At 34.6% G+C, this 12321-nt stretch overlaps 1 protein-coding gene across 3 annotated transcripts in view; it reads left to right on the top strand.

Moving 5' to 3' along the window:
- The window catches only part of LOC143238128 (uncharacterized), a 42732-nt gene that overhangs the window by 17178 nt on the left and 13233 nt on the right, over positions 1–12321 (top strand). The window contains exons 1-2 of one of the 3 annotated variants that reach the window (XM_076478088.1): positions 11460–11511; positions 11992–12238. The exons of 1 other annotated variant lie outside the window; for it this stretch is intronic. The gene's annotated coding sequence lies outside the window, so the exon portion shown is untranslated. Of the gene's footprint in view, positions 1–6017; positions 6113–11459; positions 11512–11991; positions 12239–12321 lie in introns of those variants that run through there. One more of the 3 variants, XM_076478091.1, reaches the window with a different exon arrangement.

Genomic DNA, 12321 nt, shown 5'->3' with positions numbered 1-12321 from the left:
TCTTTTCATTTCGTTTTCTTCCCTTGGCCGGCGAGAGGGTGTAACTCTTTAACAGCCCGCTAGTCCCTCCTCAGACTGGAATAAAATGACACCAATGGTGATGGTGATATCTTCAAGTTTTCAGTGGAGCCTAGCCTGTGTCTATGTGTGGTATCACACTTTATGGCCTAGGATTTGTATAATGTCCTCGCTATTAATGGACGTAACCCTAGGATATCGTGTAGTTGATTCTATGCAACATGCAGCGAATTGAGGTGAAGTTGGAAGACGTAGGTTTTGTAAATATTTCCTCAGCATCAGTTCACTTATTCAGGATGCATGTAACATTCTGAAGGAACCATTCCAGCTTCACTGGTCCAATGAAATCCAAAATTACAGAAACTGACAAAATGGATATCTTATTAACAATAATTATTACCATTAACTTTTAAAAATTAGATAAATGTTCATTTATCAACCTACTCCAGTGAAACTGTTTACAAAATAGTGGGGAACAAATAATTAAGTATAGTGTGTGTTTTCTTATAATAAAACAACATGAGACAATCTAATAGAACCCCTGATTTTAAACGTGTAAATCCGAAGACTTACCGCTATCCCAGTGGGGAGCAGAGTGTAAGGATGGTAATGCCAAAAATTACAGTAACAAAGTAGAGATAAAAACATAAAATCAAACAGAAATTTCTATGCAAGTAGTGAGCAAGTACTGAGTCAACATTACAAGTTTATGGTTAATGTTTACTGTAAGAATGTATAGCACTATTCGGTTCATATGCCTTTAATCAATCTTAAATTCAGGTAATTGATAGGAATTCAAAAGTTAGTTATAGATGAAAGTTATTCTTAGAAAGATCTGGCTACTTATGTTGTGTTTTTTACGATTTTGTGTTTTCGTCCTTACCTTATTTATGTACTTTTTGATATTGACTTTCCTACATCATACTTAATTTTTGCATATTTTTATTATATGTACAAACATTACTGTTTGGTGGGTAGAAGATTCTAACAATATCAACTTGTTAGCTCCATTGACATTAAATATTTCTTTCTCTAGTTACTTTTACTGTTCGTCTCCCAGTGGGACAAGTGCAAGTCTATGGGCTTACAACGCAAAATCTGGAGTTCGATTCCCCGCTGTAAACATAGATAAGTCATTATGGTTTTTACCATCAATGACCTTTGACTTTGGTGGTTTATATTTTACTGATAGGTCCCTAAATGAGCTGTTAATTACTTGATACTCTTTTAAATTATTGTTACATTACAAACAATAATTTAGAAACAATGTATTATAAAATGCAAATTTTAAAATTTCAAATGAAGTGAAGACTTTATTAAATTTTGTATTATAGATACATATTAAAACTTCATGCCCCCAGATGACAGAGCAGTAAGTTTGAGAACTTTTGCAAAAAAGTTATCTGAATACATTACGCTCGATTGATCTATATTATACAAACGGTACAGATGTACAGTCTGTTTCTTAAGATTGATATAATATTGATATACTCTGTGAATGTTATTTTTTATCATTACAAATATTTGTGATGTTAAACTTATTATAAGGTAATAAAATTTTGTACATATCCTCTAAACGTAAAATGCAAAAATTTGTCTGGTACACATTACTTGTCGTTATGTACATACATAAACGATACTTCCAAACTAGATAGCAGTAGCGCAGGTATGGGAACTATATTTATTGTCAAGGGATGGTGGTTTCTCCAGTTATTATATATATATATGTATAGTGCTCACTTGATCAAATAAATTCATAAAAGCATCCCTAATATACCTAGAAATTTCACGATCAAGTTAAGAACCAAGCAGCGTCGATGAATATCAAGACATATAGTTACATGAACTATAATTACCAATCATCAGTTAGTTAGTAAGTGAAATGTTTAATGAAATGCTACTGAGTGAGTCAGCTGAGTGTCAGAAAAGTTATTTAGTGAGAATTATCACAACTATTTTGCTATTTAGTTACAGTGAATTTTTGTTAATCAGATCATTGACAATCTGCATGATTTTCCATATCAAAACATCTTCACAACAGGAAATTAAATGCACGCGGATTTGAACAGCTACATCTTATAACAAATATGCATTTCCTATAGATAAATGATTCAGTTATCTACATACACTCCAGCAGGTGTTCATTGGAATCAAGAAACAGGTTAATAATTACTGACCACAAAACGCCTACACTAAGCCATTGTTACAAATTAAGATTTTTTTCTGAGAACCACCTTCACAGCAGAGATGCAAACTTAAACTGTAATAGATATCGAGAGGTCATCATGCCAAGTCACAGTACTTCATAATAGAGATTGGTAGAAATGTGTTGTACAATAAAGTAAATCCAAGTGCAAGTCTTGGTACCATCAATAGACATTTCAGTGTAAAACAATGTAAGACAAATCAAATTACTTGCTGTTCTAACTGATTTATTCAGTGTTTTACCCTTTATTATAAGAAACTCCTATCCACCATTTTCACGATTGTCTTTCAGCTAACTCTCTAACTAATCTAACGAAGGTTTAAATTTAGTTAAAGAAAATCGTATTGCAAATATTTGTAAGACTTCCTTGACCTAAGGTCAGGCGCTCTCTAGCTAATAATTGAATCAAACAAATTAAAATATTAAACATGGATTTTTAACAGTATATTTTCGTATTAACCAGTTTTTATACTGGTCATCATGTAACCGTAATAGCCAAATTAGGTTCAAATAAAAAAGTGTCCTTTTTTTAAAACTATCCGGTGAGTAAATTTAGTTTTTCTGACGTTATTTTCCAAATGCATAAATTTCTAGAGACAATAAATCATTTTAAATTAATTTTGTAACATGAGATACTTAAAGAACCTTGAAAGACATAAGTCGAAACAGATGGTAAAATAAGAAAAAACGTTATTCTGAATGCTCTCTTTCGTCTTTTTTGAATATGGTTTCCATCCTTCAGATGGCACTGTAAATTTTAAAATTTAGTAAAAAGAGTACTTTACAAGCCAAAACAGGCAATCGTTTTTATTAGTGTTTTCTCTGAGATTGTTTCTCTCTTTTGGATTTCATCAAGTTTACTGATTGAGATATTGTTCCAATATAAATAAATACCTTATTACTTTCTGAAACTACTAACATAAGTTTTACCTAAAGTAATTCGTGCTAAACATATGACTGGTCAATCTCACTGTAACACAAGATAGGTAATAACTGCAATATATAACTTGAATATTAATGCAAACGACAGCTGTCTAACTTTAGGTATCACATAAGATCTTGAAGTTATATTTTATGGAAAGGTAAAAGGTTGTGGTATATAAACACACTACAGATGTATTCCTTTTATCTTAATCTATGTATTTAAAAACCGGTGGCTGTTGGTTACGTTAAATTGGCTTAGTGTTTAGAGCACCCCCACTTCAAGTGAACGTTTCACGTTTAAAGTCGCAGCGTAGTTGGGATTTGTTATATACTTTTATTAATAACTAATCAATTTTGAACAATTTTTTTCAATATTTGGAAAATGACGACAAATGCTGCAAGAGTTTAAACACTATTATTAAGATTTAGTATTGAAAAGTGATAGTTAAACTGGGTCAGTAAGTATAATCTTTTACTTTTTAGTAACAGATTTGTGTTCAAATTCAAGTAGAGTTGCGGTTTTTTGTTCCATATAAACATATTTACAGCAAGATCTTTAAATTTTTATATCTTTAAAAACTATTTCAGCTGTTGATTAACATTTGAATTAAATGATTACACCTTTACACTGCCTGACTCAGCGGTATGTCTGCGGACTTACAACACTAAGAACCTGGTTTCGATACTCGTGGTGGACAGAGCTTTGATAGGCCATTGTGTAACTTTGTGCTTAATCCTAAACAATAACCTTTACTGTATCAAGCCTGTTAAGCTCACTCAGCCTGTGAATTCAACCGAACGCCTGTAACACCACCTATGAAATAAATTATTAACTGAAATTCTGAATACAATTGAAACAAGTCCAAAAACGTACTGTAAGGAAACGTTGGTTAGCACGAGAAAGAAGATGTTAGTGGGTGGTAAGACAAATATAAGAAACCTAAGAATAAATTAGTATAACTGAAGCAGAGCGAGAAGCGTTAACATTATAAAATGAAACTCCTGACATAAAAACATGTAGACAAATTAATATTAAAAGATTTTCAAACAGGTTCGGGCTCCCAGGTTGTCCCTTTGCATTGAACAAATATAGTTTTATTCTGAGTTTGACGTAATACATGCTAGAAAAATCGTTAAGTTAACGTCTTTGTGCTTATCGATTTTCCTTGTCTTTCTATTAAGGCTGTATCTGTTCTACCTATTGGACGAATTAATACAGTGCTTCACATTGGGAGTAACTTAGATAGCAATTATTTTCAATAGTAGTTCAAGTAATATTTCGAGATTTTGGTTTCCCCATGATTGAATAAGAAGGATAATTCATATGGCAGTGCTAGTCTCTCTTGTTTAACCCGATATCACTCGTGAAATAACGAACATTGAATTTAGATAATGTATTAAATGATTCTGCTTGACCCTTTAAAACCAACGATACGACGTTTATAAAACAATTACAAATATACTTTGTTTGTGAATAAGTAAAGATAATTTTACTTGCATTGTACATTTCTTATTCAAACTCGATTATTCAAGAATTCGGAACCACTTCATGATATCCAAGGGCTCTAAAGTTATCTTGATTATATCGCAAGGTGATATTTTATAAAACAGGTGATGGAAAACTATAGTGAAGCAACTAATAACCTTTTGACCAAAATGTTATGTGGTAACTGCACACAGACCTGCACTAATACCAAACTTAAGAATCTTTGAGGCAGAAAAATATGGTATGCTTATATATTACAATATCAACTTCTTCAAAGTGCATTTTCCACCCACTTGTTCATACCTTAAGTAAAAATAAGGACGTAACATGCTCCAGGTATGTTTAAACTTGTGTGATATGGGTATGTATTTATTTTATTCTAATATTGTAGTCTTGATTTTCTATTTATTTTTAGTTCTGTATATGTGTTGTACTTCACCTGATATATGATCAGGAAAGTCATTAAGTTGATTTTGTTCCAAAGTTACTTTTATTTCTTTATATTTTCAATATAAGAAAAAGTTGGTACAATACTGAATGTCGGTAGCAGTGTCCTTCACTGGCTGTTTAGATTATATCTAGAGATTACGACCCCACCTATGCTATAATGAGAACGATTAATTATATGGGTAACACTAGACACCCTAGGTAATTGCAAGGCTCCATGCGTGGTAAGGCCTGTTACATTTTGCCAGTCTAGCCTTGAACATCATCAGAGTCATTATAGTATGAAACAGCATTTAAAAGTACAAGCCACAGGGAGTATCAACCTAAGGAACAATCAAGAATATATAAAAGCAAATAACTACTGCTTTTGTTTAAAGTTAACCCTATCGTCACGGGTATCCTTTACTGCGGGTGACACAAAGTGTTAGTGTTTTACATTCAAAATTGTATTCAACTACTTTTTGTTTATGTTATTCCAATTAGAATAGCATTAAATATCATCTAATAATCTATATTTTAAGAGTATATAAGTTTGAAATTTTATTTCTACAAGGCAATATTTTTTTAAAAATCCTGAACTTCCCCTAGTGTGAAGCACGTCACACATTTTCTTTTAGCATGTCATCGTCACTGTTTTATCTACCACAGCTCGAAAAAGTATGAAATTAAATGTAAGTTACTCTCTATAAAATCGTAACTGCTCAGATAAACCAAACATAATATATATTTGCTTGGTTACGGAGCTATAAAATATAAAAATCAGAGCCCTCCTCTACAGTCACCTGTCACTATCTCTCTTTCATAATTCGTTAATAGATCTCTTGTACGTGTTACTATATACTACCTATAACCAATTGAAACACAAGGTTTTCATCTATCAAATGACGTACGTAATATTATGTTCTGAATGGTTAAACGTCAATTTTACTCAGAGAAACAACATCGTTCTCGCGAGAAATTTAACGACTTTCGTGGTTGAATTTGTAACGACTCTTTTCGCAGGGTTATAAAAGCCAGGACATTTTTGAGAGGTAAAGGAATTTGTCTAATTTTTTCATATTGTTACTCTACATTGTTTGGTGCATTATTTAGTTAAATAAAAATATTAAGTGCAATACCATGAGTACTATAAACATTAGAGTTAACTCTCTTGGAAATCGAGAGCAATGTTTATTTTTAATTTCGCACAAAGCTACACGAAGGCTATCTGTGCTAGCCGTCCCTAATTTAGCAGTGTAAGACTAGACAGTAGGAAGCTAGTCATCACCACCCACTGTTAACTCTTGGGCTACTCTTTTTTCAACGAAAAATGGGATTGACTGTAACATTATAACGCTCCCACGGCTGAAAGGTCGAGCATGTTTTGTGTGACGGCAATCCGAGACTGCGACCCTCGGATTGCGAGTCGTGTGCCTTAACCAACTGGTCATGCTGGGCCTCGATAGCAATAAAAAGAATATTAGTTAAATATTTTATTTCTTGTTTTCATGTTTATTCTTTATGTATAATTATAAAAGTAAGTAAAATGTAAAAATAGGGATCCTCTTATGTTACTTAAGATTAGATTAGGTACAATAAATAATACTATCATAAAATTGTTTCAAGAGGCACGCGCTTGAGTTGCTTGTACTAGTTGTAGCAGCTCGTAGGTAATGTAATTCGATCGCATAACTTAAGTTTCACGTGCGCGGATAGTAGTTAGACACTGTTCAAACTCAAATGGCAGTAAAACAATAAACTTTGTTCATGAAGAGATGCATACTGTTACGAATTTTAAGCTACTGTTATTACTTGAAGAAATCAGCGAGTTTCGTGTTACAACTTGAAGTCATTCCAAAAAAGACAGAAAACGGTAATTTAGATTTATTTCGAATTTTTTGGTAGCTCGAGGTCGGTCAAACTGACCGATTCCACTTTTAGATATGATAGAGAAAATAACAGATAAACTATAACGTTTTACTGAAGAAGAAAGAGAAAACGTTTCAAATGCATTTAGAAGGTATTAGGGATTACACTAAGGACTTTTTTTTAATGAAGAAAAGTATTTTCACATGAAAATTACTTCACATGGACTATTCGAAACAGATATTCAATGTCTTCATGGACAAATTTTTATTCTATTTTATTAAAATACAATAATAAAAATATGTTTTTGTAAATTTTTTGTTTTTTTAATTTTACGCAAAGCTACACGAGGGCTAATTTAGCAGTGTAAGACCAAAGGGAAGGAAGCTAGTCATCACCATTCACTACCAATTCTTGGGCTACTCTTTTATCAAGGAATAGTGGATTGACCGTCACATTATAACGCCCCGACAACTGAAAGGACGAGCATGTTTGATGTGACGGGGATTCTAACCCACGACTCTCAGATTACAAGTCGAATGCCTTAACCCACCTGGCCATTGCTGCTCCCGGTTTGCAAGAACTACTAAAAAAGTCGCAGGTAGGGAAAAAGAAACAATGAAGCAGGCCTAAATTAGAGATCACTGGTCAGGTTTATTTCCAGCTATGTTGTGCATATGACCATCAGTATAATAGAATCAATAATACAAATACTTGTATGAGAAATTCATGGCAGTTTCATTTTTCTGTGAATAATGATAGTTTAGGCTGTGTCTGGAAATTATGACACGATGTTTTTCTTGCGTGTGATTGTACGTGTAGACGAAGATGGTGTATCTATCTCTTGATAGAAATGATGAGTATGTTATCTAGTGTAGGCCTACACATCAGTAAACGGATTTTTAAAAATGTGACTATTCCTCTGACAAATATATCACTCATAATTATCAAAATTCCAGGGAAAAAAAAAAAGAACGACTGCAGCTGATGTGAGCACTTTTTGTACGTTCAGGCCTAAAGACAGTGCCAGTAGGCCTATTCATAAACGTGTTCAGCAACATGACATCAACACTGTGCTCAGCTTTTACAGCAAGAGAGTAACATTAATGATGTAAGTACTTCGCGGCAGGATAAATGGTTGAAATCTCAGGCTCAAAGTCAGAGCAAATGCTACTACTAGGCTTGCCTGGTGTTCAACATAATTCATAACGAACAGTAGCTTTTGGAGTAAATGTTACATTTGTATCTTTGTCAAATATTATTTACTATTAAAATTAAACTAACTGTAAATACTAAATGGCTAGAAATAAAAGCTAAGGTGCCATCTTCTCATCTAAAGTCAAGACATACGCGATCAAAGAGCCGCCCTATGTCATATGGTTTAATCTTTTAAAAAACAAACTTAACTATTTTAATGTAGGCCAAGACTTAAGAGGGGAAGGAATCAAGTTTCACTTTTGAATATTAATGTGTCTATGAAGGGTGCTATGCACATGATATTTTGACATTAAATAATAATAATTATTCATAAATTATAATGATTAATAATAACATTCTGCGTGCAATAAATATTATAATCAGCAGCCTTAAAGTTATTCTGATTAATGTCTGTTGCGTTAGAATACCTCCCTCCCTTTTTCGTTCAGTTTGGTTTGGTTTGAATTTCGCGCAAAGCTACACGAGGGCTTTCTGTGTTAGCCGTCCCTAATTTACGAAGAAACAATTAAATCCAAGAAAACTAATATAGGCATAATTTTTTTTAAATTTCGCGCAAAGCTACTAAAGGGCTATCTGCGCTAGCCGTCCTTAATTTAGCAGTGCAAGACTAGAGGGAAGGCAGCTAGTCTTCATCACCCACCGCCATCTCTTGGGCTATTCTTTTACCAACGAACAGTGGGACTGATTGTACATTATAATGCCCCCACAGCTGAAAGGGCGAGCATGTTTGGTGCGGCAGAGATTCGATCCCGCGCCCCTCAGATTACGAGTCGAGTGCCTTAACTACCTTGCCAATATAAGTTATATTAAACTTGACAACCAATGTTGAACTTATGTCCTTGAGCAATGGTCTGATATTTATGTAATATTGATATTACACCTCTGTTATGTATTATACTTACTTCGGATGAGCATCCAATTTATTATATTACTTATGTTACGTATTATGATTTAAAAAAGCCGGAAGTTTTAAATTTAAATTAGCAGTTATTTGAATTTTGATTTATATCAAATTTATGATATTTGCCAACAAAACTGATATACATATTTATTTTTCTTAACACAAAAATATTTTCCTATACTAACAACAATGCAGTTCATAATAATAATCATCACAAATAATGATTTATATACAATAGTTTTACAAACTTACAGACAATACTGAGTCTTATATCCGTTCTAGAACTGAATATTTTATTAACAATATAGGTCTGCGACAAAGAAATTAATTCTAAGTTGATACTGTCACTCCTCGTTTAAGCTAGCTAGTTTAGCTTGTGTTACAACCTCACATATTACGTCCTAAGTAATTCGCTGAAGTTGAACTGTTTGTTATGTTCGAAATCTACAAACGTTTCTGGTCAAATTCAGTAGTTTCCCACTTAATAAGCGTTAATCACAATTATAGCTTCAGAGACCTGTAGAACACTGACTGCAACTGACTAATAATAATAACTGTCTCTCTGCGCGTCGGTTTTATATGACAATCACGCGAGATTCTCGAACTTTCAACACTGTTCTACAACTCACTAGCGTTTTCGTAAAACAATTATTGTTGATTCTTACTCACAAGAATCTTCTATAAATATACAGAACAGGCGGAACTTGTGCAATACTTACCCAACAACACACATCATATGCATCAATTTGAAATACACGTAGTTATTAAAATAAATGTAAGACGGGGCCCGGCATAGGCCAAGCGCGTAAGGCGTGCGACTCGTAATCCGTGGGTCGCGGGTTCGCGCCCGCGTCGCGCTAAACATGCTCGCCCTTTCAACCGTGGGGGTGTATAATGTTACGGTCAATCCCACTATTCGTTGGTAAAAGAGTAGCCCAAGAGTTGGCGGTGGGTGGTGATGACTAGCTGCCTTCCCTCTAGTCTTACACTGCTAAATTAGGGACGGCTAGCACAGATAGCCCTCGAGTAGCTTTGTGCGAAATTCCAAAACAAACAAACAAACAAACAATGTAAGACGGTAATTCCGTTACACCTCGTACTTTCGTTGTCATTTAATCAGGTAATTAGTGGCACTAAAACTTTAACGTGATGTTTGCTTATCCTATGCTCCTACTGCAACAGTTAAATATTGTCTATTACTAGTATTACCTAATGCTAGTCTGTACGCCATTCGTTACTAGGCTAGCAGACCTGCTAGCTAATAAAATTTTTTGAAAATTGCGTTCATAGATATCATTTTCATATCACTTAGAGAATTTGATATATTAAGATGTTAAGAGTAATCAAAGAGTAGAGGCTGGTAATACACACTAGCTGACCATCCTTTGTCGCTTTAAAATTAGAGATAGCTGGTCCGAATAATTAAGGGCAAAATATAAGAAAACAGAGAAATAGGAATAAAGAATATTTAAAGGCTTATGATGTACGCTAACGTACATTTTAGTACTTAACCAAGAATGTTAAATTAATAAAGTTATTCTTCAAATATATCTTATTCTAACAAATGTTCTCGATGGATAAACGGTAATTTTTTTTACTTAAACACTAACATACGAAGTTCCATTCCACGTAATAAATACAGCGCAGCCAGGCATAGTCAAGTGGGTTAAGGCGTTCGACTCGTAATGTGATGGTCGCGGGTTCGAATCCCCGTCGCACCAAACATGCTCGCCCTTTCAGTCGTGGGGTCGTTATAATGTGACGGTCAATCTTACTATTCGTTGGTAAAAGAGTAACCCAAGAGTTGGTGGTGGGTGATGATGCCTAGCTGCCTTCCCTCTAGTTTTACACTTCAAAATTAGGGACGGCTAGCGCAGATAGCCTTCGTGTAGCTTTACACGAAATTCAAGATACAGCGCAGATAGCTTACTATGTAGCTATATAATGAAACAACTTTTCTAACCCAAAAGGGCGTTTCTGTTTTAGGGTTACTTATACTTCTATATTTTAAATTACTAAAATACTTAAGCCTGTTTTTTGAAAATTTAGTATTTTTATATTTTATTGTATTGTGATTGTCTGAAATTGGGAAGTAAAATACGTACAAATAAAACAAGGCTATAATGCCTGTAGATGTTCAGTAATAGGTAAGATAAAAAAAGCAGCTTATTCCAACTCAACTGTTTAGCAGTTTTTCCAAAAAGTAAAATTCCACTTTGTTAATTTAATCTTTAGTTTCTTACGCCATTCAGGCGCAAAGAACTTACATGGTGCTTGTTTCATAACCCAATCAGACAAGAAGTTTGCTCCAACAGTTGTATTACAACGTCCGCTTTGTTGCTACGAGCAGTGGTGCACGCATACTTTCTTCGATTTCCCACATAAATTTTGTTTCTTTGTGATTAGTCGGTTTAATAGACGCGTTCTGCGACGTGTAAAGCTCTCTCACGATGTGTGGTTGTAGTGGTGACCATCATAATTCAGAATGCTTTGGTTTTGTTTGTTTGTTTTGAATTTCGCGCAAAGCTACTCAAGGACTAGCTGCTCTAGCCGTCCCTAATTTAGCAGTGTAAGACTAGAGAGAAGGCAGCTAATCATCACCACCCACCGCCAACTCTTGGACTACTCTTTCACCAATGAATAAGGCCCGGCATGGCCAAGTGTGTTAAGGCGTTCGACTCGTTATCCGAGGGTCGCGGGTTCGAATCACGGTCGCACCAAACATGCTCGCTCTTTCAGCCGTGGGGGCGTTATAATGTGACGGTCAATCCCACTATTCGTTGGTAAATAATAGCCTTAGAGTTGGCAATGGGTGGTGATGACTAGCTGCCTTCCCTCTAGCCTTATACTGCTAAATGACGGCTAACGCAGATAGCCCTCGAGTACCTTAGCGCGAAATTCAAAACAAACAAACATTCTTATCATCCTGTGTATCTTTTCTTACAGGAAACGTTTTTGAAATCTGCCTATATAGTCACCTTACGGCAGTTTTCTTTATTCTGCAATGACAGGTTGTGTGATGGACGAGTGCATGGAGGTATAACACCGCTGGTCAACAAGTGCAAGCCCACTCTATTTTTGCCATCAACAAATCCTTGGGGGCCATAGCCATCCGTGTTTTCTTGGGTTGTACCATCATTATCTTTTCTCTCTACCTGTCTCCTGGAAAAACCTATGAAAGGCTTTAAAAACGGTAAGCGTCTCCAGCCATGCCTCCTTCCACTACACGAAACAACTCGGTTAAACTTTGCTAAGAAGCACCAAACATGAGTCGTA

Source organism: Tachypleus tridentatus, chromosome 13 (genome assembly GCF_004210375.1).
Source record: "Tachypleus tridentatus isolate NWPU-2018 chromosome 13, ASM421037v1, whole genome shotgun sequence".
NCBI classification, from domain to species: domain Eukaryota; kingdom Metazoa; phylum Arthropoda; class Merostomata; order Xiphosura; family Limulidae; genus Tachypleus; species Tachypleus tridentatus.
The sequence above is the reverse complement of the archived record's forward strand: the minus strand, read 5'-3'. Positions and strand labels throughout refer to the sequence as shown.